This window comes from Chiroxiphia lanceolata, chromosome 1, assembly GCF_009829145.1.
Source record: "Chiroxiphia lanceolata isolate bChiLan1 chromosome 1, bChiLan1.pri, whole genome shotgun sequence".
NCBI lineage: Eukaryota > Metazoa > Chordata > Aves > Passeriformes > Pipridae > Chiroxiphia > Chiroxiphia lanceolata.
The window spans coordinates 3,655,289-3,677,844 of NC_045637.1; the positions used below are offsets into that span (position 1 = coordinate 3,655,289).

General features: G+C 40.7%; 1 protein-coding gene across 5 annotated transcripts in view; it reads left to right on the plus strand.

The window, feature by feature from the left end:
* The window catches only part of TSNARE1 (t-SNARE domain containing 1), a 472,184-nt gene extending 453,164 nt beyond the window's left edge, over nt 1–19,020 (plus strand). For all 5 annotated transcript variants that reach the window (XM_032688083.1, XM_032688116.1, XM_032688100.1 and 2 more), the window contains one exon: nt 18,371–19,020. The gene's annotated coding sequence lies outside the window, so the exon portion shown is untranslated. The remainder of the gene's footprint in view (nt 1–18,370) is intronic.
* Nucleotides 19,021–22,556: the final 3,536 nt, after the last annotated feature.

The window sequence follows — 22,556 nt, forward strand, 5'->3', positions numbered from 1 at the left end:
TGGAACTGATGTGCTGGCTGGTACACAGCTGCATGTCTGAGTGCTCACAGCCTACCAAGACAACTTCAAGAGCCCCAGCAATGAAAAAGATGTATCTGGGAGCAATTAGATAAAGGGAAATTCATGACTTTGCCATTACAACAACCTGTGCTATTCTTAGTAGGTTTTTATTTTGAACAGTGAGTCACAAATGCAGCAGAAACAACAAAGAGGATGTCAAATTCCATTAGTGCAGCAGGGTGGGGGATGACAAGGGCAGCTGGTTGATAGAACAGAACAGAAAATTGCACTTTGTCTGGCAATTAAGGGAACAAAACGGAAAAAATTGTCACTGTCTTATTTCTGTTTGACTTCAAAAAGTACATCTGATTTCTGCCTGGGGAAGTTCTGTAGGTGGCTGCCTGCTTTCCAGTCCTGCTGAAACAACATTTTGTGTTCAAAGTGGAGGAGTAAATCCAGTGATGAAATATTCATCTAAATTCCTGCCTTTTTTTGTTTGTTTGTTTTGCTGTTATTTAAAAAAAAAAAAAAAAAAAAAAAAAAGAAAAGGAAAAAAAAGGCCCATTACTGAGTAGGTTCAGATTGGGTGTTGATGTAACAACTCATGATAGGACATTGTTTTTTAATGAACTTTGCAGCTGGTTGGTGTTTGGTACCAGAAGGACTCAGTGATGCTGCAGACACAGGAAAGCAAAATCCTTTTATTCAGAGGTAAAATCAAAAGCTAAAGTTGTGCTTCTTTTAAGAGATCAAAAACAACTCCCAAATCAACTCCCTGTTCTGTGCTCCACTAAGGCTGATCACAGTCCCTTCAGCCACCAGAATAGGGATGAAAAAGATAATAGTTTTATAACACATTTTCCCATCTTTACAAGTTCACTGAGTCAATAGTCAAAAAGGAATTTGAATGAGTTATCCCAAACAATTTCATTTCAAGCTGCAATTTATGGTTTTTGTTCTCTCTTTTTCTTTTTTTTTTTTGTCATTTTGAAAAATGTGACTTTCTTCTCTGAACACAAACCAAACCCAGCCCATTTTCAATTGGATTTAATATTAAAATCCAAGGAGTTTTCATTTATTCTCACAAATGGAGTGGAATTCAAAGTCTTGTTCACTCTCTACCAGGGTAGAGGTCACACAGACCATCCAGTCTGCTGTTATGAAGCTGCACAAAGCAATAACAGCAGCAGAACTGGGTGAATTGGGACCCAAATTATGAGATTACACATTTCCTGTACTTTCTCAGGTTTCTAATTCCATTATGAAAACATTCAATAGTATCACTTAATTGTTCTTAATGACTTCACATAAAACAAGACACTGCTAAAAGAGAAAATAAAATGCTCTGTTCTCTCCTCCTTCCAAATGTTATTTTGAAAGGAAGGGGAAAGCATCCCACAATTTGCATTTATTTTATAAACACAAACACCTTTCAGGAAGTCACTACACATCCTCATCCTGCAGGAATTGGGAGGTTTCTATTAGGATAAGAGACAATTTCAGGCACTTAAATCCTTGGAATAAGGCAGTGGGGAATGTGGACTTGAGGATCCATTTCAAAATATTTAAGAGTTAGTTACTCCAGCTCTACATCCTCATTTTCCACCTGGATATTTCTGCCCCCCTATGGATTTGTCTTTACTGTCCTCAGGACTCTACTCTGCACCAGTGTGGCCCCACCACGAGTCCTATGGACAGTTTTGGGTGCATCAATACAGGAAGGACATCAAATGATGGGAATGTGTCCAGAGGAGAGTGACCAAGATGGTGAAAATCCTGGAGGGTGGGACAGGGGAGGCAGCTGAGATCACTTGGTTTGTTCAGCTTGGAGAAGGGAAGGGTGGGGGGAGACTTCGTCACAGTCCACAACTTCCTCAAGGAGGGCATTGGAAGGGGAGATGCTGATCTCCTCTCCTTGGTCACCAGTGATAGGACACGAGGGACTGGGATGAAGATGCATCAGGGAAAGTTCATAGTGGACAGTGGGAAAAGGTTCATCAGCCAGAGGGTGCTCAGTCACTGCAAGAGGATCTACAGGGAAGTAGTCCTGGCACCAAATCTGTCCACCATGTGTGAACAATGCTTTTAGTCATATGGTTTAGTTTTAGGTAGCCCTGTGAGGAACAGGAGATTGGACTTGATGATCCTTATGGGTCCAACTTGAAATACTCTTTGATTCTGTGATTCTAAATCATTTGGGGATTCTAAATCATTGTTTGCAGAACATCATTGAACCTTTTCTATCACTCCAAGTGTTCCTGATTGTAAAACATATAAGTGAGACTTGGACTTTCCAGTTTGCCGCTCCAGGTTCCTTGAGGTCCTTCTGCATTTGGTGACCCATCCCAAAAACAATGAGTAGTAGACAGGGACTGAAACAAGAGTAGTAGAGAGGGAGTTGTATTCCTAAGATACAAGACAGAAACCTGATGTCCCACTGAGTTTTCATTTATGTTCACTTGGCTTGTATAAATGGTAAAACATGTGGCTTCAAACTGAAAGAGTAGATTTAGATTAGATAGTATAAAAAAAATTCTTTACAGTGAGGGTGGGGAGGCCCTGGCACAGGTTGCCCAGAGAAGCTGTGGATGCCCCATCCCTGGAAGTGTTCAAGGCCAGGTTGGATGGGGCTTGGAGCAACCTGGTCTGGTGGAAACTGTCCCTGCCCAGGGCAGGGGGGGTTGAAACTGAATGATCCTGAAGGTCCTTTCCAACCCAAAGCACTCTATGTTTTTATTATTCCATGAACATAATACATATTTAGAGTCCATAGGTTAAGAAAGTGTATGGGGTGTCAGAGCTTCGCGGCACAGAATGTGCAGCACCAGAAAACAAGTGAAAGTAAGAATATTTAAGCATAAATGAAGAATAGGACATCTCCTTCATCATGTCATATGAACATTATTACTCTGCTGTCTTAGATGGATTTCAGGACAGGTAACACTGAACTTTGAACACTTTTTCCAAGAACTATTCTGAATATCTTCATTATATCATAGAATCATTAAGCTTGGAAAAGACCTCAAAAGTATCAAGTGCAACCTCTGACTAAGTATCATCAGGCCAAGTAAACATAGCATAAATCTTTTAAACACTTCCAGGGATGGTGACTCCATCACTTCCCTGGACGATCTGTTCCAATGCTTAACCACTCTTCCAGTGAATAAGTTTTCCTGATATTCAACCCTGATCCAACCTGAATCTCCCTTGGTAAACCTTGAGGCCATTTCCCCTTTCTTATCAATAATTAAGGTTTATCTACAGCATTTTGCCTTCAAATAATGTATACTATAAATATACTTAAAGTTTTGTTTTGTTTTACTTTGGTCTATATAAGAATGTTCAATTTTAATAAGAAAATGCAGTGATATATGCAAAGAATATCTGCATGTGTTACAGCTGCTTTTTTGTAGTTATCCAGACTTTCCCTCCTCCAAAAAGAATGGTCTTAATGCATTTGTATTATTGGATTTCTGGGATATTTCTCTCCAGCCTTATAGAAATATAACAACTCTGCAAAATACAGCTCTGAGAGTACCTGAGAGATCTGAATATTTGCTAAAATATAACTGAAATGATGAAATATCAGAAATCTTTGAATTCTTCTTTAATGCTTTCCTTTGGGCACCAACCAATTTTGGATAAAGACAAATACTACCATAACAATAAACAAAGCCCTTACATAAGCAGAAACAGGGAGTTTCATAGCAAACAATCAGATGCCTCACAAGTCATTAAATGTTATTACAATTGAAGGTAAAGGAAATTTTTGTTTTCCCCAAGCATTTCTTCCATGCAAGGGCAAATATTCCTGTCAGCGTTTTGAAAATTATTCATGATACACCATTTAGGTTTATCATTGTTATCCCTGTATAATTTTTTACTCAGAGAAGAAATGTGAAATGAGGCTCATGAAAACTTTTGCCTTTGAATAAAGTGTTGCTGATTTGAAATGATTGAAAGACATGGATTTGGAAAAGGTACTGTATCAACATCTACATTTAAAAGCCTAATTAATCTTACTTGTAATTAAATCAAGGCTTAGACTCTGGATCAAATGTTCCATGGCATTTCTCTTGGATGGATGGATGTGACCCAGGATTCTTTTATTTATAATGTCTCCATGCTGACTTTTAAACGTTGCTGTAAACCAACAGAAGTCATTTCAAGCACAGTAGAAAGCAAATATTGGACTCCCTTGGCCTGATTCTCATTAACTTTAATGCCAATTTACACCACTCTGGCAGTGCATTGGGGCCATAAACTGAATTACATTAAGCATAAAATGTTTCTACTGTGAGAATCAGACCCAGTGTATTTACAGCAGTTTTACAATCAGCCTCCCAAAGATGGGACAGCCCTTTCCACTTCCCTGTTTCTAACCAAGGATTCATCACAGACACTTTCTCTCTCTGTGTTTGGAAGGGCTCTTTCCTATCTGTTTGTATAATGTTCTATTAGCTAGGGGGGAGCCATGAAAATAATCCTGGGGAAAAAAAAAAAAAAGGAAATGCATTTCTAAGACACAAAAAAAGTAGATGTATTGCTGAAACTCTGTTATTGACTGCTGGACTCAGAATATATGTCCTACATACAGCTGATGTAGGACAATTTCTTCTTAATTATTGAGCAAAACATAAACAAAACAGGAATTCCCAAGCAGGTCATTCAGGGATAAAACTCTCTGCTTTTCCATTCCATGCAGGGGCATGGAAACTAAATCTTGCATTGGGAATGACTAAAACAAGAGTCATATGAAGAGCAGCTGAGGGAGCTGGGGGGGCTCAACCTGGAGAAAAGGAGGCTCAGGGGAGACCTTATGGCTCTCTGCAACCTCCTGAAAGGAAGGTGTAGCCAGGTGGGAGATGGTCTCTTTTCCCAGAAAACTAGGGACAGAGCAAGAGGAAATGGCCTCAAGCTGTGCCAGGGGAGGTTCAGGTTGGATATCAGGAAGAATTTCTTCACTGAAACAGTGTTCAGACATCGGAAGGGGTTGCCCAGGGAGGTGGTGGAGTCACCATCCCTGGAGGTGTTCAAGAAAGGACTGGACATGGCACTCAGTGCTCTGGCCTGGTTGACAAAGTCTAGTTGATTAGCCAAAGGTTGGACTCGATGATCTTGGAGGTCTTTGCCAACCTTAAGGATTCTGAGAGTGTTTCCTCTGCAATATGCTCCTGCACTGACTTTCCCTTCTGAGGGAAAGTTTTTTGAGAGATCCCAAACTTGCTGAGATTACAATATACACTCTGAGCACAAGCATGGCCGGGGGGACAGGGGCAGCAGAAGACACAACAGAAAAGCTTGAATCCTGCTCCTAAACTCATGCAACTATTCCTTGGAGCAGCAGCCTCTGAAACCAGCAGTGGTAGTTCTGCTGCCAGCACAACACCTCTCACGGTAACTGTGCTGTGAAATGGTTTGGGATCGCTGAGTCTGAGTCCAAGGGGTTGGAAAGAACAGTTCTTTCTAGGAAAGAAACAAGACCTCAAGCTGTTCTGAGCAGAAACGGAAGAGTTCAATGAGAATTCATCCTTTGAACTTTGTTTTTCTTTCTCGATTCTCTTTCCTTACATTTCCTTTCATTCTACCCTCTGCTCCAACCCCAGTAGCTTGCATGCACCCATCTGTTAAAATATAAAAAGGGATCCCTCTGGTAGTGTCTATTAAAGTGCCATCTGGCTGAGGTACAGCCTGAGGTGCTGAGCATCACACAGGGAATAAAGATTTCTGCACTTGAGGTTTAATTAGGTAAGTGCTTTTTAAGTAGCAGCACAGTTTCCCCTTAAAATATTTACTATTCCTCACCAAAGGGAAAAAAAGAAGATGAAGCTGGTCTGAAAAACAGCCTAACATGTATCAATGTGTTTCCATCCTTCTCATAACGATTCACATCTCCTTCATCTTCAGTGCTGGGAATTACAGGCGAAGTGGTCTCCTGAGTGCGTGTGATCCCTCCCACTCTGGAGGAATCTCTCCAACCTTCCAACAGTCACTGCTGCTCCAGACACGTGTGTGCTCTGGGCTAAACAGAAATCAACTGCCACAGAGGAGGAGGGAGCTGTTTATTCCAAGGTGCAGCTGCAATTCAGGGTTATTGAGGGGGAGAAAAACAGAGGAATTGTGTGCTTTTAGGTGTCACTTGAAATGATGGACTTGGATGTTGTGCTGCAGGGATTTACCACCTCCAAACAAGGAATCCCAAACTAGGAATCCAAAAGACATCTAAAGAGAGACAAGGTGTAATTTGACTTTATTCTGATTCTTCCAGCTGATGCCAACTGCAGGTGAAGAACAATGACTATTAAAAATGTGTTTTTTTCTTTGCTTGTTTCCTTGGTTTTTCAATGCTGATCTTATTAAGGTGGAATTTCAGTATATGAGGAGAGAGGATCTCCTCTTGCTTGGTGAGGATGTGTAGGCTCCTGTTTCAGTCACACTAAGTATGATGTCCAATCAAATGACTCTGAAGAAGAAAATGGGCAGTGCCAAAATTGGTTGCTAATTAACATTGTCTTGGAGATCTTGGCTGTGCTGGACAGAGAAAACTGTGTATCAACTACCAAAATTATTCTGCTTTTCAAACATCTATAGAGACATCAAGATAACTCAAAAATCTCTTTCTATTCCATGTATTCCTAGTAATTCCCTGCAGTTTACTTTCTTGCCTTTTGTCTAGACTAGTTTTTCGCTTTTATGTTAAGCTTGTCAAATACCTCAGTCACTGTAGTATCCAAGATCTGTTAAAAATACCTAAATAGAAATCCCTTTTTTCTTCCTCTGCCTTTTGTTTAACAGACTTGAGCTGTAAAAAGGCATCTTTGATACCCAAAAGTTCCCTCTGTGTCTCCTGAAGCCATTAAATACTTTATCTCCCCTCTTTTGTCTCTTAATCCCTTACAGCACTACGTGCTAAAGAGTAAGTAAAATCTTAATCATTTCTGTTCACAGAACTGGGACCAGAGGCACAATGCAGAATATGGAATGTATAACTGGCTCTTCAGTGACTACTCCTGATTATCTTCCCTCCCCAACAAACCCCTGCTTCTTTTCAAAAGAAAATGGAGACACTTCTGGAACTCTCCATAATCCCTTTAGTGATGCTCTGCCCAGCAGTGATAATAAACAGAGAGGAGTTAAATAGATGCAGTACCCTGATAACTCTGACACAGCTGATTTTGAGGGTGTAAGGACAGCCACTCTTCCCAGTACAAAAGGAATGTTTCACTCTTACACTGCCTCCAACAGCACCCAAAAACAGACAACTAGGGAAGAGTAATAACAGATGATTGTACTCAGGATATTCCCTCCAAGCTTCTGATTGTTTCCAGCTCAGGGAATTCTCACATTGTTGCTTCCTTAGTAACTCAGAGAGATCTTTCTTTGAAACATTTTTCTATTCTTCCTTTCAATCTGTGGATTTTATTTTATTCATTTTTGGTGGGGCTTGCAGGAGAACATGCATGTTAGAGGAGAGGTTTGCTTTTCTGTGTATGAAGAACATTGTGGGGGAAACAAGATGGACATTGTATCCATGGAGTAACTAAAGAATTTATGAGGCTTTCATTAGATGGGTCTCAGTAAGATCTGGCATGAGAGGTAATAGTTATGCTTATTTCCCAAGAAAAGTAAGATAATCTGGTCTCTATATGAAAATGGGAACATTTTGTGTGTGTATTAAAAAAAGAAGGGAGAGAGGAAGGGAGGAAGGAAGGAAGGAACGAAGGAACAAAGGAAAGGAGGGAGGAAGGGGAGGGAGGGCAGATGTTACTAGGCAGGGCACATTTTTATGACAATTGGCTCTTTCCTGATACCAGTGGTCTGGTCACTGAAGATTTATTTGTAGAAAAAAAATATGCAAGATAAACCATTAAAAGCAGTGAACAGAATAAGGTAGTACAGGAATATTTGTTTCAGAAGTAAAATATAAAACAAGCAGGATGGGATTAATGTCACTGAAGTTTAGACAACTAAACCTGAACTGGTCATTTGATGCCTCCTTTCAGGTCAATGGTTAGATACAGAGAGGTTAAATGGCATGTTTTTGAGTTACAGATGAGCCAGACTGTCCTCTCTACTCTCTGAAGGGAAATGAGGGTGATTTGTGTTGATCTGGAGCATTTGAATTTGGATGAAAAGAGTCTCATCCACAGAGCTCCATCAGTCAATACTAATCTGAGGCAGTAGAAAAGGGAGTAAACTTCACCCACCTACACGAGGAGGATGGTGGGAGAGATCAAAAGGAAAATCAACTCAGTTCTTCTTACCCTTGTTTATGAACAACCAACTAAGGTCCAACTGAGGGTGTATCCAAAAGACTTATCAAGGTTATCTACAAATATCAGGGTGAAATCTCTGGCATATATGCATTTTCCTGCTGTAAGCAGGGATCAACTGCTTTAGCCTCCCTGGTGTCTACTAAAATATCTCCTTTCTGATGGGATTAGTTTTTGCATTAATCTAGTATTTATTGCCAGAGTGCAAGTGAAGCAACCATGTGAAGCATCATCCTTCCATTCAGTGCTTCAGCCCTGGCACCATCTGTATGAATAACACCAACATATGTATGGAAAACCAGCATCACCCGGAGTTAATAAAGCCACTGTTCAGATAGATGAAAAAAATGCATTATATTTACATCTATGGGATTTATTAGTACTTTTTTAATTAGTTCTCCACGCAGCAATTTATTTCCAGTGCTGTTCTTAATGAAAATGTTCTAAGTTGCAGTTCTATTTGTAGTGCTGGCAGTTTTATCCGTTCCATCTCTGTCCTCATTGACTAAAATCAGTTTTGTTTTCTTCATAGTTAAATAGTCTTTAAAAAAAAATTATCTGAGTTTGGCACTTCTTGTATTTAAATATGCATGGCTGCTGCACTGAAAACACCCCTCAGTGAATAAGACAGCAACACTTGCTGTGCAAGTGTGTTTTTCTTTCCTGACAGGGAAGCTTTTCAACTCTCATTTTCTCCAGTTCTGCACAAACCACGTTATTCTTCCACTACTTACCTTTCAGCAAAACTGGAGCACACAGCTGCTGCTCCCTTAGCTGAAACACTTTAATGCTGACCATGTTCTGTGTGTTCTGTGGGCTTTTTAGATGTTAATTTCCACTAACACATGAATGAGAATTTAAAGGTCTCTGTCACCTTTTACAGCTCTGATTTGTTTGCTCTGTAGTTAAATGCAAGGTGAAAGTCTGGTATTTCCCCATGGCAGCTTCTCAGGGATGGTGAAATAGTAGGGAGACTCTGGACGGGTACTGAGTAATTTGCATCCTTGGCAGCCTTGGCTCTGTACTCTGATACTTAAACATCCATCTCCTTGAATTTATCTTTTCCTGCAACCAGACATATTTTAACCCAAGTCAGCATTTTTCTTCCTGATAGTTAATCCAAGATGAAAGTCAAATGCCCGTAATTCTGCATGTTCCCAGAGGGACATCAGATTTGCCACATTGGTGCAAACTGATGACTCCTCAGGTCTGTCTAATCTCTGTCAGTCCCCAGCACGTGATGTCTTGGCTGGCAGTGTTTTATGTCTCTCATTTTGATGTTATCCTGAGTGCTTCCCGGAATAATTCAGCATATTCATAAAGCTGATTTTTTTTCTCTCCTTCCTCCCTCTACACAACAGGAGATGCCAAATGTGAGTCTGAGAGCCCTGTCTTGCTAGAGAGAGACAGGCGGTGACTGCTCAGACCAGAAGAGTTGTGACTTCTTTAATAGAATTATAAAATCTCAGAATGGCTTGGGTTGGAAGGGATACCTTAAAGATTCTCCTCCCTGAGCAGACACAAATTCCACTAGCTCAGAGCCCCATCCCACCTGATCTAGAACAATCCCAGGCAAGTGAGGCTCTAATTAGTTCTGCATGAAGTTTGGGGAACGGAGGTGTTTGCTGTCTAGCTCAAAAGTTAACTTGCACCTGAGGACACAGAGGTTAAAGCCTGTTAAAAAAAAAAAAAAAGGAGATGAATGTTCAGATTGTCTTGGAGCACTTTGAAGTTGAGTCAAGAGGGAGGGAAATAGGCTGTGTAAGTGATGGTGCCTTTATCTTTAAAGATAACATCTTCAGATTACCTCCATTACTGAAGAGGTCTGATTAAAGAGGTGCAGTGGGAGCACTGTCCCTGCTGTTCCCTGCCAGCAGCTTTTACCTGACAACCACACCACTTGCAAAAGGATGAACAAAATCCTTCACCTCTTTGTTCCAAGTGGCAACTGGAAGAAACATCCTGTGTTGGAACACTGGCAAATCCAGCAGCTCTGTGCTACGTTCTCCTTCTGATCCTCCTCACGATAAACAGGGTTTCTCACTATTAAGCTAACAGTTTAATAACTCCACTCCAAAAGCTCTCCTAATTGCTCTCTAAAAATGAAGAGATGGATGTGAGAAAAAGGGCTGCAGCTTGTAGCTCAGTAAAACTAATGCAGCTTAAAGTGCAAAGTGAACACATGGCTGGAGAGCGACCAGTGGTATTTTCTTGGTCATTCAGTGCCAGCTGTTTAGTGTCACTAAGATTTACATCACGCATTGCTGGAAGTTTTAACCTTTTATTTTCAAAGCAACAAAATAAATTCATAGCCCTTCTCTGCACACTGAGCCTCAGTCTTCTGCAATTCAACCTTTTGAAGAAGATTCCAGAGAAGCTTCTTTTAGTTTGTTTTTGGAATGTTGTGAAGAAAAACCCAAATGATAAGGATGTGTTTTTGAGAAGTAGAATCATAGGATCATGGAACTATTAAGGTTTGTAAAGACCTCTCAAATCATCAAGTTCAATCATCAACCTACCAACACCACCATGTTTACCATTAAATCATGTCCTCAAGTGCCAAATTCCACATACTTTTTGAACTCTTCCAAGGATGATGACTCCAGCACTTCCATGGACAGCATGTTCCAGTGCTTGAAAACCCTTTCCATGAAAGAAATTTCTTAATATCTCATCTAAATCTCCCCTGACACAACTTGAGACCATTTCCTCTTGTCCTGTCACTTCTTACCCGGGAGAAGAGACTGACACCCCCCCTCACCACAACCTCCTTTCAGGTAGTTGTAGAAAGCAATAAGGTCACCCCTCAGCCTCCTTTTCTCCAGGCTGAACAGGATGACAATGCCCTTACAAGAAATATTATATTAAGAGAAAAGGAGTACACATTTTTTTTGGAGGAAGCATCTTCTGTGAGTTGTGCCCTTGAGAAGAAGCAAAGCCTTATTTTTAAGTGGGTTTTGTTCCTTCTCTCTCCTGACTTGCTTTAGTATAAGGCATGAAGGAGTTCTTCCTTTAAGTTTACTTTGTTCAGAGAATGGAATTGATCATTTACTTATTTCCACATCTCAGCTTCGGCCATATCTTCATTTTCCCTGCCTTTTCACCCTTGCCACAGCACTGTGGGGGTGTCTTGGTGGAGCCAGGGCTGGAGTGACACACATGGGGACAACCCAGATAGAAGGTGAAGCCTCTGCAGCGAGTTCAGGTTAATGCTCAAAAGCAGGAGGCAGAGAACAATGGTTGGAGGGGTTGAAACTCTATGGATCAAAAACAACTGGTCAGGGAGAAACATGACTGAGTCTTTGGGGAATTACATTGGCTGGTAAGTTTGTGTTTCAGGTACCTCCTGGGGAGTCCTGTCAGAACTTACTGGAAGAACTTGTCAGAACCCAATTTTCACACCTCACACAACCTCTAAAAATGCATTCAAGGCTTATATCAATTGCATCACTCAAATAATAGAAGTTGCTGGAGGTTGAAAAGGAACTTTGCCTTGGATTAAACATTGTCATGTTAAAGAACTGTGTAATGACTTTTCAATCATACACAACTCTGCCACTCACAGTGTGCCATGAGAGAAAAAATGAGGTCAGTTCACTCATGAATAGATTTTCCCCTTGTTCTAATGTGATAAGACAATGCTGCTGAGATTTGCTCTTCACTTGCCATTTAATCAGAGCTGAGTTTGCAATGTCATTACCTGATGTTTCACATATTCAGCATCAGATAATTTAAAAATCCTTATGCAGATAGTCTTGCTGCTTCTGTAACAGCATTTGTTTTTAAGAGGTTGGGCAAAATTATTCTCATTCATTTTGTGTCACCTTCCAGGCTCTGGGCATTTCCACCTCTGTGAAATGAATTTTCTCCTCGTCCCCGAAGTTCAGCTGGCAATATTCAGTTGTGAAATGTGATATCACCTCTTATATTTCTTGCCATTATTATGTCATACTCTGCAGTTTTGGCTCCCAGGTGCAAATTCTGAACTGCTAGAGACATTTTTCATAGGTCTACGTGACCATCAGTTGCATGTTTTTTTAAAAACTGCCATGTACTGTGCACTGCTAAGACAAACCTTTAGAGCTTAGAGGGAAATGCACAGGACTAAATTCCTTCTAGGAAGGAATGACTAACTTCAAGCATGAAGATGGAAAATGGTTGGGATGGCTTTTAGTGTAGTGAATCCCAAGGAGCTGTCTTAGATAAACAGCATCTTTCTTGGACCACTAAACAGTGCTTCTAGTTTGGGTTTGGGATTTTTTTGTTCCTGGGGTTTTTCTGTTTTTGTTTTGTTCCCAGTATCATCTTGTTTCTCGATTTACTTTTGCTATAGGATCATCCTTTACTATCCATAAGATACCTATGTGATGGTCCCTGAAAGATGCCCAGGTAGTTGCATCAATGTCTTTACCTGAGACTCCTGTATTAACAATGATCTGCAGTTCCCAAATTAGAAGACCTTGATATCAGGGCCAAAATTCCTCTATAATTCCAAAGGAACTGGATTTCTACTGGGGCGTATTTCTAAGCAGAAAAAGAAATTATTTCAGTGAAGTTGAATCAAAGGTGGCTGCTGGGAACCATTGATGCCGTTAGGAGAATGCACAGGGGAAATAAATGTGGAAGAGAATATAAAGCAATATTGCATGAGGTATATCATCACCCTGCTATCTCATTTCTTCCTGACAGAAGACTCCTGGATTATTAGGTCTGTCCTATTTTAAGAAGCTGTTGTTAAAATTCCAGTAAAAGCAGAAATGGCCAGTGTGGCTGAATAAAAGTAGCAGCTTTTCTGCTGTGGGCAGTTGTGCATCAAAGAAATTCTGTAATGAAAAGTGGATATCATTTACTTCCCTAGAAAATTAGTGGGAAGGATTATTTAAAAAGGTGAACTTTAGCTGATGAAACAACAGGCTTTACTGAAGGTAAAAATCTCATCATGATGTAGTACATTTGAACAAAGGCCCAGTTAAAGACTTAGGTCTGGAAGGTTCACGATGTCAGTAATATAATTCTCAGACTAATCTGGTATCTGATGAGCTCCAGCTTCAAAGAGGCAGAAAACACCACAGATTTTCTTGGTATTGTGACTTTTGTATTCTTTTCCTTATCTTTTTTTTTTCCCCTCTCCTCAAAATGCATCATTAAAATTTTATGTATATAATAAAGCAGTTATATCAGGCCCAGGCTGAAAGAATCAACAGAGTGATCAGAAAGGGAAGACAGGGGCCCTCAGAACCCATTCCCACTATCACAGATGGAAGAGATTCAGTTAAATTAGTTAAGGCACGAATTGCACCCCAAATGCAGAGGAAATTCTGCAGAATTTCTGACATGGGGGTAAATTTGATCTTTGGAATCCTGAAAACATATGCTAAGTATACTTTCCATATTGTCAGGAAAAGAAAATAAGAATATTAGCAACTACAAGTGACTAGAACCAGAAAAACATAAACAACCAGAGGTTTCCTACTTTCCCTTCAATATTCTCTTGAGGGGTTTCAGAAATAGAAAATGTAGGTCCTCATGTTACAAGGTGCTGTCTCCACCCTCAGCCTCACAGATGAATTTAGGTTCTCTATCGTGAATGAGATGATGCTGCAGGATTTCAGCTCTGTCATATTTGGAAGCTACTTTGCAATTTACATCTGAAACTAGTATGGAGTCTAAACCCTTTCAGAGGAAAGTAGACAAATAAAGTATATTGTGACATGGGTTTAATTAGTGTAAACTTGTGTATGTGAAGGTTTCAGTTCAAAAGTAGCAAAAGACATCAGTGCTTTGGAAACAGGTTCTTCAGGACATTGAAAAAAAAATCAAAATAAATGAAAACAAAACTGAATTAAGAAAAAAATGGCAAAATGGAGTGAAGGGCCTAACATTTCTTTTCTGTGGGCTGCAGCTCAGGATACCTGTGCTGAGGGTCCAGTTCTGGTACGTGTTCACTCCTTGTGTGAGTTTGACTTGTTGAGGAGGCCATAAATAACTCTGAAGAGATGTTTCCACACCCATGTTTTCAGTGCTCACCACCAAAATCCATCTGTTCATTCTGTCCTAAATTCTCCATCCTTTGGACAATCCATCAGACTTCCTTCAACAGTGTGGGTTTACAGCCCATGACTTTGCAGAGCAACTGTAAGAACTTTCCTGTGGGCTTGCTGCAAAGCTGGATAAAGTCAGTGAGGGCATTTGCATGGGCTGAAATGAGCTTTGGAACATCTTCCCTCTTTCACTGACTTGGTGATTTCATGATTCATGGTTGATCATCTCAGTCTGCTTGTAATGAATGTCATCGTTTCACACTTTCAAAGAATCATCCAACTGGCCCAAAAGCTCTCCACAAATAATGGTCATCTACTATTAACAATGGGCTACATTTTCTCTGGATGAGCTTCTCCAACAGAGAAGTTCATTGAGATTCATATCTATGGGAAAGCCTTAAATCTTTACAAATTTGCAAAATTCCAAAGTTGTATCATCACAGTTTCCCTACACATGTCCTCATGTTTACTTAGACAGAGATCTCCCTTGATTTGAAACAACAGCAGGTAGGAGCTAATTGGTTTATTACCCTGGATAACTTATCTTCCCTTGAGACTGCCTCTTCAATTTAGGTAGGGCAGCCTGGACTAAATAAATGAGCAGAGTCTACCTTGTGAACCACAAAGAGGTGAAAGTCACTTCTCTGAAGCCAAGGGAGGATCCATAGCTCACGTTCCCATTGCAACTTAGAGCTACCACAGAGCTGGAGCAGCTTTTTACAGTCTGTTTTTGCAGTTCTCAGTAAAGAGACCTGTCAGCCTGCACAGAAGAGTAATTTTAGCACCCTGATAGCAGCAGGGTTTAGGGTTTTTTATTTACCCTTTTCTTTCTTGCCCTCTCTGCACGAAAAACAAAAATCAAGATAAATATGCCTGTTTCACTGAAATGAATGATTATGAAATGAATATGAATGATTCACTGAAATACAGACAGACAAAGCCTGAAGTCAGCCGAGTTTCTACTAGTAAAGTTCCCCAAATCTAAAAAATAAATCCAAATCTACTCCAATGTAATTTTATTTTTTTTTCTAGAAATTTCCTTCTAATTCTTTATTTGTACAGCAGCTAACACAAGACTATATAGTCCAGGACTAGAACTGTTAAACTCAGCATAACTATTACTACAGCAAATAGCAAAAAAAACATCTTTAATCAAAACCTAAAAGTATGACAGAACTCAAACTCTTCCTCCGTAACTCATAATAACACATTTTTATCCTCAGATAAACCAGAAACATGTTTTAAGTCTGTTGGCTTGTTGGCCCAGAATATCTTTAATTAGATTGTGTCTGGAGAATCTCTCTTGTTCCACTCCAAGGCTGTAGATTATCTATTTCTAATTCAAATGGCTTTTGCAATGTTAAATGCGAATCTTTCTTGTTCCACTCCAAGGCTGTAGATTATCTATTTTTAATTTAAATGGCTTTTGCAATATTTTCCCTGCCTGCAAATCAAGATTGACAATTCCCAGTACTGCAGTACTGAAATTCCCAGTACTGACAGCAATGCTGGTAGTAGGGTTTGCTTTCATGTCCAACATATGGTCCCTTCGTCCTAGTCCTTGGAGATAAGATCTTATCTGAGGTCCACAGGATCTGACTTGGTCCTTCCTCTCCTGCTGAGAGAGCTGGGATTGCAGCCTGGGGAAGGGAAGGCTCAGGAGGATCTTATCCACCTATATATACCTGATTGAGGGAGGTATAAAAGATGGAATCAGGTTCTTCTCAGTGGTTTCCACTGGCAGGACAAAAGACAATGGGCACAACCTGAAATAGATGAAAAAATGTTTGAACAAAACACTTGTGTGGGATTTTTTGTTTGTTTGGTTGGTTGGTTTGGTTTGATTTGGTTTGGTTTGTTTGTTTCTTTGTTTGTTTGTTTTTAAATATAAAAATGGTCAAACAGGGAAACAGGTTGCTGAGAGTTGTGGAGTCTCCAGCCTTGGAGCCATTCAAAACCCAGCTGGACACAGCCCTGATCACCCTTCTCCATGTCCAGAGGTCTCTTCCCCCCCCATTCATTCTGTGATTCTGCAGTGAACATGCAGTGAATATATTGATGATTGGCACCTGTAGAAATATCACAGGATTACATAATGCCATACATTGGTTTGGGCTGGAGGGGACCTTCAGGGCTCATCTTGCAGCTTTTCCTCTTTAAAAAGTACGGTGACACACTGAGTGAACAGGAAAGTGAGAACAGTTCCCATGCAGATGGAAAGGTCACATGATTAATGGTGTCCATTCACTTTCCAGAGTGTCTCCACTTATCTGAGTAACTTGAGCACATCCTTTTGTGACATTAAAAGGACTTTGGCTACTGAATTTGTGCAGCTAAATGTAGGTGTCCGAAGTGAACCTTTCTGCACCTGAGAAAGTCGTCCTGAAGATCCCTTTGTGACTAATACCAGGCATTGAAATTTAGGTCAATGTGAAGTTGATGACTTCATTTAAATGATCCCCACCCTAAAAATCCTTGACTGTATTGATTAGATCTGTAATTACTGTAATAGGAACCTGGAGCCTGGGAGTTATTATACTCAGATGCAGGTACTTGCACCCTAAATTAGCTGAGATGAATGTCATCTGCAGAAAGATAACCTTGCTTATTAGAGTGGTTTTATTGCCTCTTTGGGGTGTTTATGTGAATACAAGGTAAGAACTCTCATCTGTACTTTGTATATACAGCACAGCACACAGTGGACATCTGATTTCAGAATATTGTCTAAATGATCTTATTATGAGCAATTTTGAACATTAGGAGAAATAAAAATAAATGTGTGTCTGTATTTGGCTGTTTTGAGGGAGGGGGTGTCTGATCACTGGTCTGTTTTGACACCTTGTTGTTTTACAGTGAAGCATAATTAAAACTAAGAGTGTTTCTAAGGCTTGCACCTGTATTTAAAAAAAAGAAAGAAAAAAGAGAAAAAAAAAAGAAAAAAACCCCAAACTTGTTACCAGTTATGTCTTCAATAATAATAACAGACTATTTTTTCATTCCTTTTCTCACCCTTGTTAACAAGTTTAACTTGATTTTCTTGCATTGCAGAGATACACAAACAATGTTCACTAAGGAAGTAGAGGTAGAATAAACACAAACACTTCAAAAGGCTGCAGATGTATTTCCTGGTGATGTTACCACAAACACTGAGACCTTTTCATGGGGTGGTGCATGCAAAAATACAATTTATCTGACCTCAGAAGTCCATAGTGCTGACCTTGGAGGTGCTGTTCTGCTGCTGATGTCTGTCCTAAGAGGCTTCTTTTATGGTAATTGGAGAGCAACATGCTCTTTTTTTATCCTATTGACTGTCTAAATAAATAGTGTAAACATTTTATAGTTTAGACTTACATGGGTTTGATCTCTAATTGGAGATCTACACATGGCATAGTGAGTCTTCCTAGCCAGGGGAAGTGTCCAAGGTTTTCATTGCATGGAAAAATGGGAAGCAGACCGAGATTTCTTAGATATATTCTCTCCTACAAAGTGCATCAATGTCACACTCTGCCTTCTGTACTTTGTCCACTTTGCCAGAAAATGTATTTTTAAAACTAAATACAATATTCTCCAGGTATGGGAACTGCTGGCATTGAAGAGCAGCACAAAATCTACTCTTTTCCTTGCTACAGCAGCTCTATGCTGCATTTTCTTTATGAATTTTTTTTGTCTATTCTCTCAATCATAGAATCATAACATGGTTTGGGTTGGAAGGGACTTTTTAAAGATCATCTCATTCCAACCCCCTGTCATGGGCAGGGACACCTTCCACTATCCCAGGTTGCTCGGAGCCCCATCCAACCTGGCCTTGAACACTTGCAGGGATGGGACATCCACAGCTTCTCTGGGAAACCTGTGTCAGTCTCCTCACCCCTTCTACTCCCACAGTTACCTTGGCTAGAATCACTGAAAATACACTTTTCTGATTTTCCATCTACTTTGTTGCTGACTCCGCACTTTGGGACCCCCTTGAGTAACCACCTTCCATCAGTAACAGCTTTACATCAGAAACTCTCTGGGAATCCTGTAAATACTTATCAGTTCTTCTTGGTTTTGCAGAGCCTGTGATCCCCCTGGGAAGCTGGAATGGATTCTCCAGGCATTGCACATTCAGGCCCTGCATCCCTGTCTGCGTTACTGACACGTCCCATCGAACCTGCTACACCAACAAACACAAATTGTATGAAAAAAGAGCTAAATTTCATACTGTGTGTTGGTACCATTGTGAATAATTTTGCCTATTTTTTTCCCCTTCGTTGTAGACATGTTTTACCTCATATTTTAATTGCATCCCCTGTGTCTGGGGAATGCTGTTCCTCTGCCTTCAGATTTGCTATACAATGTGCTGTAAGATAAGTAGCTTTTAATTCATCTCCACTGTTTATGTTTTTAACCTGCTCCTGATCTCCAGTTCTGCTCATTTAAAACCATGAGAGTCAAAGAGTTTTGTCTGATTCTTTTTTTGTTTGTTTGTTACTGGTTTTGTACATTTAAAGATTAATTTAGCTCAGATTCCCCCCCCCCCCCCATGCTGTGCACTGCTGCTTTAGACTCTGCTCTGCTGGATCTGAGCTAAGCACGACCACAATTATATGTGCCATTTACAACACTTAGATGCTTATCTCGTCCCACTGTATGCACAGAACACCACATTTATTTATGAGAAAAACTAGTGAAAGAGCAGGACAAATAAACAAGGCACACTGTTACTATTTTTTAAAGACCTTTAGTCTATTAAAAAAAATCAAGCAATGTATCTCATAAAAAAAAGCACCAAATTTTGCATTAGATTCCATTTCACAGGTTTCAATGCAACCAGAATTTGGGATTTTGTTCCATCCTCACCCACAATATTTTCTGCTGACAACATGATTGAAACTGCCATTTAAATTCTCGTTTAAGTGTGTCGTGTGTTATAAATGCAGTTTTCCTCCAGTAAATAAAGCATTTCAAAAATGGTTTTAATTAAAATGTCATAGGAATTATTGAAGGGAATTTAACAAAACAATATATGTTTTATTCTTTTGACAAATATGTTTCTCACCAGAAAAAAAAAAAAAAAGAAAACCTCAGTTACGTCTATATGGATTTCTGGTTACTGGGAAGCTTTAGAAAAGAATAACAAATATTATACTAGATTCCTGCCTGCACTGATTTCAATTGCATTCTTCCTTTCCAAAAAGCTGACACAGTCTTTCCTCAGTAAAGACTGAGCAGAAAAAATGCTCAGAGAAATCTTGCAGGTGCTTAAGCTCATTCAGGGTCAAAGCTGTAAAACTTCTGAAATCAGTGCAGTTTGGTTTGGTGAAGAAACAGAAGGCACAGGTTCTAGAGGTTTTTCTTTAGATTTATCCTACCAAATCCACATAATTGGAATGTTACATGTAATATTAAATATTCGTTAATTTCTATTAAGAAAAGCTAATTAATAGAGTGATATTATTTTTTTTCCAGCCAATCTTAGTGCTGGTGTGAAATTAGGAATTATGACACTGACTGCTTTACCTTACCACAGAGAGTTTACTTGTGAAATAGAACTCCTTCCCTCTATCCACCACAAAGTGCAGACTTTCTCCATCAGCACATTTGGCAAATCCTCCAGTGATGAAAATCATTTTCATCTCGTTAGTGGGAGCTGAACCGAGCCCAGCTCATGGCTGATTGCGAGCAAATATTTTGAGAGCTTCGAGTTGCATTTGAACAAGGGATCCAGAACAAACACTCCTTGCCCAGTCACTAATCCCATTCATTAGCAGCTCAGTGATTACCTCATTAGTGTGATGCAGTGCAGACACAGACTGATTGAGCTTTCCCTGAGCCAGCTCACACAGCACGTGATTTTGGCACCGATGACCCAGGTAAAGAATTTCTCTGCTGAAGCTGTAGAACTTGTCTGGCCTAAAGCAAGTGTCAAATCATGTGGCAGCAAACATAATGTTGTGAGTTACTTGGTTATAATGGCAAATGCTATTAAAAAAAAACCAAACAAACAAAAACATGAGATTACTATAAAATAGTATATTCAGGCTAAATCATAGAATGAGTAAATGGTTTGAGTTGGAAGGGACCTTCAAGGATTTTCTAGTCCAAACCCCTGCCATGGGCAGGGACACATTCCACTAGACCAGGTTGCTTCATGCCCTGTCCCAACCTGGCCTTGAACACTTCCAGGGATGGGGCATCCACAGCTTCTCTGGGCAACCTGTACCAGGGCCTCACCAGTTTCGCTATAACCAATTTCTTCCTGCTGTCTAATCTAAACCTACCCTCTTTCAGTTTAAAACTGTTGCCCCTTGTCCTGTTGCTCCACGCCCCGGTAAAAAGCATCTCTGTCTTTATTGTAAGCTCCCTTTATCTATTGAAATGCTACCATAAGGTCTGTGCAGAGCCTTCTCTCCTCCAGGCTGAACAGACCCAACTCTCCCAGCCTTTCCTCATGGGACAGATGTTCCAGCCCTGGGATCATTTTTGTGTCCCTCCTCTGGATCTGTTTTAACGTGTCTGTGCCTTTCTTGAACTGAGGACCCCAGAGTTGTGTATGGGTTTTGTGTGGCCAGTTTTTGGTAGCAGGGGGGCTACAGGGGTGATTTCTGTGAGGAGCTACCAGAAGCTTCCCCATGTCTGACAGAGCCAATGCCAGATGGCTCTAGGATGGACCTGCCACTGGCCAAGGCCCAACCCACCAGCGATGGTGGTATCACCTCTGGGATAACATGCAAAAGAAGCTGGGAAAAAGAACTTCCTGTGGAACACCAGCAGCAGTCAGAGGAGAGGAGTGAGAATATGTGAGAGAAAACTCTGCAGACACCCAGGGCAGTGAAGAAGGAGGGACAAGAGGTGCCTCTGGTGCTGGAGCAGAAACTCCCCTGCAGCCCGTGGGGCAGCCCATGGTGGGGCAGCTGTGCCCCTGCAGCACTTGGAGGTCCATGGGGGAACAGAGACCCCCTTGCAACCTGTGGAGGACCCCACAGTGGAACAGGGTCCTATCAGGACCTGGGTGCTGTGGAGAGAGGAGCCCATGTTGGAGCAGGTTTGCTGGCAGGATTTGTGACCCTGTGGGGGATCCATGCTGGAGCAGCCTGTTCCTGAAGGAATGCACCCTGTGGAAGAGACCCCCACTGCAGAAGTTCGTGAAGAACTGCAGCTTGGCAGAAAGACTCACATTGGAGAAGTTCATGGAGAATTTCTCCCATGGGCGGGACCCCAGGCTGGAGCAGAGGAAGAGTGTGAGAAGTCCTCCCCCTGAGGAGGAAAGAGCAGCAGAGATGTGTGATGAACTGACCACAAGCCCCATTCCCCTCTCCTTGCACTACTGAAGGGGAGGAGGTAGAGAAAACTGGGGAGTGAGGTTTGGTGCAGGTAGAAGGCAGGGCAGGGTGATGAGAAAGTGTTTTAAGGTTTGGGTTTATTTCAGATTATCTTACTCTGATTTGATTGTCAATAAATGAAACTAATTTCCCCAAATCGAGTCTGTTTTACCCAGCAGAGTAACTGGTGAGTGATCCCTCCCTATCCTTGTCTCAACCCATGAGTCGTTCTTTATGTTTTCTCTCCCCTGTCGTCCACAAACTTGCTGAAGGGTGTACTCAAGCCTGTTGTTATGTCATTTATAAAGATATTAAACAGCACTGGATCCAATATGGACACTACTTGTTGCTAATCTCCATTTGGACAATGAACCATCAACTGCAACTTCAGTTCCAAATGCAAGTGAAGATATGTTTTCTATTGCTTTACTCACTTCATGGGCACATTTTCCTTTGCCTTCCTCGTGGAAAATATATCTAACAATACCATTAAGCAGCTGTTCATGCTACTGATGCTTTGGGAGAAAATACAGGCATAGTTTCTTCTTCTTTACAGTATCACTGGCAGAGACATGGAGCTCAAAGCTTTCCAACATCAGGCAGTTCAGTTTGGGCAGATCCTGCAAACCACCATGACACAGAGGGTTAATGTGAGAACAGAATATGAGAGGGGAAAATTCTAATAAACCTCTTTTCGGGCAACAGCAGAAGTTAAAAAGATCCTGACAAAATCAATTAAGAAGAGGCACATCAGCAGCATGGTGAGCTAAGTACCCAGTTCAATTATTAAGTTGTCAGGTCATTTTAGGCAGGAGTGGAATAGGAAACAGTTTTGTCTCTAGTGCTTTAAGGACAAATGTGAACATGAGAAAACAAACGTGTTTGGGTGTCTCTTGCTGTCACTGACAAGCCCTTCAGGAGCCAGTGAAATTTCTCAG